The sequence below is a fragment of the Rattus norvegicus genome, chromosome 2 (genome assembly GCF_021556685.1).
Source record: "Rattus norvegicus strain SHRSP/BbbUtx chromosome 2, alternate assembly SHRSP_T2T, whole genome shotgun sequence".
Classification (NCBI taxonomy): domain Eukaryota; kingdom Metazoa; phylum Chordata; class Mammalia; order Rodentia; family Muridae; genus Rattus; species Rattus norvegicus.
Window position 1 is genome coordinate 101382517 of NC_141535.1, and position 4590 is coordinate 101387106.

General features: G+C 38.7%; 1 pseudogene; it reads left to right on the forward strand.

The window, feature by feature from the left end:
• The first annotated feature begins 3665 nt into the window (after positions 1-3665).
• LOC147996183 (large ribosomal subunit protein eL21 pseudogene) lies at positions 3666-4034 on the forward strand (annotated as a pseudogene).
• The last annotated feature ends 556 nt before the right edge of the window (positions 4035-4590 follow it).

Consider the following 4590-nt stretch of genomic DNA (forward strand, 5'->3'; position numbering starts at 1 on the left):
GTTAGTGTCTGATACTGCTAGGAGACACAGCTCCCAGGGACCCCACTTATCTTCATGCTCTTACAATACTTCTGCCCTGTATTCTTTAGTATTCCCTGAGCTTTAGGTATGGGAGTTGTTTAGTTCTCTTAAAGAGTAGTAAAGAAACCTTATTCACAACCTGTGAATCAATATCTTCTTGAATCTAACAAGATTCTGCATCCACAGAGCAGATAGCTGTCTCATGTACTAAGAAATGTTGGCTTATAATGTAGACTCCAGTGTGGTTAGAAGTAAGCTATACCTTATGCTAACTTCGTTCATTAAGAACTAAATGATAGAGTCTGTTGGGGTGGTGTCCTAGTTTGTTTTACATTATACTAAATACCATGACCAAAAGAAACTTGGAGAAGAAGAAAAGAGTTTATTTGATTCCTACATCCCAAACACAGTCTATTGACAAGGGAAATTAAAACAAAATAATCCACACGAGAGCAGAGAAAAGTTCATAGAGGAATACTGCTACTGACTTCCTCCCCTTGACTTGCTCAGTCTGCTTTCTTATAGAACCCAGAACCACCTGTCCAAGGTTGACATGGGCCACAAAGGGATGGGTCCTTTCACATCAATCATTAATGAAGAAAATGAATGCCCAAACTTGCTTACAGATGAATTTGAGTGATGCAATTCCTTATTTATATTCTCCCTTGTAAGATGACTGTGGCTTGGGACAAGCTCACAAAAATTAGCCAGCACAGGTGATTTTGCCAGTTCATGTAACTGTTTGCTTATTGCTTCATTGTTGTTTTCAGATAGGATCTTGCTATGTATCCCAGACTAACCTCAAACTCATGATGCTCCTGCCCTGGCCTATGAAGTTCTGGGATTATATATATGAACCTCTACTCTGGGCCAGAGTCCTTATTGCAAAACATACTTGTAGCTTACAGTTTCAGAAATCAGAATACAAATTAGGTACTACAAAATTATAATACAATATAATGTATTTCAATGTAAAATGATAATGATAATATATAATGTATAATGATAATATTACAAATTAAATACAATAAGAGGTAATATTGAACTCCTAGAATATGATAAACCAGATGCTTTCATTTACAAAAATCCATTCTATTTTACATCCATCACACTTGTTGGATACAGTGATTATATAAACCATAACAATTATCATCGGCATAATTTTATCCATCAAATAGTATACAATGTAGAATCAGGTATTGGTATTAATAGTGTTATTGGTAAACATTTTAGTTATGAGAAATTTTTTTTTGTCTTAGCATCTACCTAGATATGTAGTATTCAAGATGCTGTTACTGACCATATGTGGCTATTTATATTCCAATCTAAATTCAGTCACACAAAGCATGTCTTTGATCACATAGGGTTCTACTGGGTACCTATTATGCTAGAAATGTTATATCCAGACCTATTTAGTTCAAAACCTTTCATTTTGACCCCCCATACACTTTGAGCATTTTTTCTCTCTAGTTCCAAGAAGACAGTGAGATCTGGTAGATAAATTAGAACACAGATAGATTCTTCGGAGCTCCAAGTACATTGAAAAAAGTATCAAAATTTTAACCTTCATTGACTTTTCCCCTATGGCTACATAGAATTCATCAACCTGAAACTTAATAGGCTTTTTCAGTAAACCCTCTTAGACAGAATACCCAGGAGGAATGTCTGGTGTCGTCAGCCTGGGATACTTTAGGTCTCTTAGGCTTTAAGTTAGAAACTACTGTGCTAAGCATAGAACACTACTTCAAAACTCTCTTCAAAATATTCTTCTATGTTTATTTCTCTTAGTCATCCTAGACATTCTGGATATGTATTTTCCCCCATCCTCTCACCAGCTAATACCAATTTGCTCATCAATGACTACATCTCCAAATTTTTAAGTAATACCTTCTTCCAACTTGAGACTGAATTGGCTCTCCTACTAAATGCTTTTAGAACACAGCATGACTTTACCTTATGGTGACTGTCACATTGCCTCCAGGATTATTTGACAGAATAGAATTCTTATCTTCCTCTCTCAGTATGCTATAACTTAAAATGAGAACCAGGGTGCTTCTCCTCAGATATCTTCTGATACTCAGATGTGGGAACAAAGCAGGCACAAAACAGGCACTCAGTAAACTATTGGCAAACCAGTTTCCCTCAGTGAAATGAGCAAAATACAGTCTGAGAATTAGTATGGATTTTAATGGACAATTCAAAGGAGTTAAGTGAAGAAGGTTTTCCTGAGTACAGAAATAGTGATAGACTTTACCACAGGTGTATGAAATGGTGATGGCTGACAGGATAAACACTGCCAAGCCTAGAACCAGCCCATCTAGGTTCAAAGCCAGACCCGCTATTTGCCCTCTGTGGTAATTTGTAGCAATAAGCTACAAATAATAAGCTGGTTGCCTTATTTTTTGTTTTCTCTTCCAGTTTCTATGTCCTCTCACCTCAGCCCACCTCATTATCTTTTAATGAAAAGGTGACCTCCACTCTCTTGTCAAAACAACAACAAACTCCAAAATAAACTTACATCACGGAGGTGGCTCAGTCAGTAAGGTGCGTGTTTACAAACACCCAGATCTGAAGTCCATTCCCAAGTGGATTTGGTCCACTTGGGACCACATAACCGCATCATAACCACAGCTCTGGAGAAGTGGAGACTGACAGATCTCCAGAGCTTATGAACAAGCTAGCATCGAGTTACTTGGCATGAACTTACTGGCAAGTTCAAGGTCAGTAAGAGACCATGTCTTTACAAAAGTTTAAAAAGTAAAAAGGTGTATGGTGTCCCAGGAACAATAACCCAGACTGTCCTCTGGTCTCCATATGCACAGACACACATATGCACATATACCCAAACACATATGTGAGTGTACTTACACATGGACATGCATACACACAGATATCTTTTGTGTTCTGGGTGTTAAGTCTTTTGGGAACTGAAGGGACACCTTGTTTTCCTTTTTTAACAATTTTCATAGTTTAGATTTTGTTTTTATTTTGTCCTGTTTTGTTAACATGGCACAGAGGCTATCCATGCTATCCAGGTTCTCCTCTAACTTGTGACCTTCCTACATCTGTTCAGCTCCCTGAATGCTGGCATTTATAGCCGTGTACACAACATTGAGCTTTACTTGGAGATTTTTTTTACATTTAACTATTTTTCTTTTTATCTTTTTGTTAAATCTTTCCCATCTCAGCCACTCTGTTCTCTACATCTAAGTTTCTTTAAAACATTATCTGAACCTCTGTATTAGTCTGCTCACCTTCCTCAGCTGGTGGCCTAGAATATTTTTAATGGAATAAAAAAAAAGTTAGCTTTATTTTGCAAAAGTTTACTGGAACATGCCTAATACTTATCTCAATGTAACATCGTTGCAGTACTCAGGGGCATGGATCACTTTGTTCTTTTTAAAACTTTCTCACAGACTCTCTAAGACAGATGCCCCTTGGGTGTCCCTTCCCACTCCTGCAGTCCTCTGAAGCTCCTCTATCAGAAAGGCTTCCTTTCCATGCCAGTGTTGTTCTTCTCAAAGATCTGCCATTCCTGCCAGATTCTCTTCTACTTTCCAGTAAATAGTGCAGTTAAAATTGATTTTTTTTTCAAGAATAAAAGTTCCCCGGCAGCGGCAGCCATCTTTCAGTATCTCACCAAAATGATGAACACAAAGGAAAAGACAAGAGGCACTCGGTATATGTTCTCTAGGCCTTTTAGGAAAGATGGAGTTGTTCCTCTGGTAACATACATGCGAATCTACAAGAAGGTTGATGTTGTAGACATCAAGGGAATGGGCACTGTTCAAAAGGAATGCCCCAAATGTGTTACCACGGCACAACCGGAAGAGTCTACAATGTCACCCAGCATGATCAGTGTGTGGATTGAGCACATCAAGCACTCGAAGAGCAGAGACAGCCTCCTAAAGCGGGTGAAGGAGAATGATCAGAAAAAAAAGGAAGCCAAAGAGAAGGATTCAGCTGAAGCGTCAGCCTGTGCCACCCAAAGAAGCACACTTTGTGAGGATTAAGGGAAAGGACCCTGAGGTTCTGGAGCTCATTCCATACAGATTCATGGCCTAATGGACAAAAAAGAAATAAAGGATCCGGACTGCAAAGTGTTTTCCTTAGTGTGGTGTCTTCTCCCTTAAAGAAAAGGTTAAAGCAAAAGAACAAAACAAAAACAAAACAAAACAAAACAAAACAAAACAAACCAGCAAGGCAGTAGTGGTGCACACCTTTAATCCCAGCACTCAGGCAGGTGGGTCTCTATGAGTTCCAGGCCAATCTGGCCTAGAGACAGTCAGGGTTACACAGAAAAATCCTGTCTCAAAAACAAACAGGCAAAAACCAAATGAAAATTCCCAAGCACACTGAAGGAAATGGATCAGCAGCACTTTGTCACACAAACCTCCAGACCTGAACGTGGATTCTCAGAAATCTGATATGGGATTGACATCTGTAATCCTAATACTACTAACCATGTCTCTCTGCATGGACCACTGCAATATCTGACTCATCAGTTTTACTGCATGTCTGTCTGTAATTCATTCTTCTTCAGCACATAGGGTTCCTACAAAACTACCA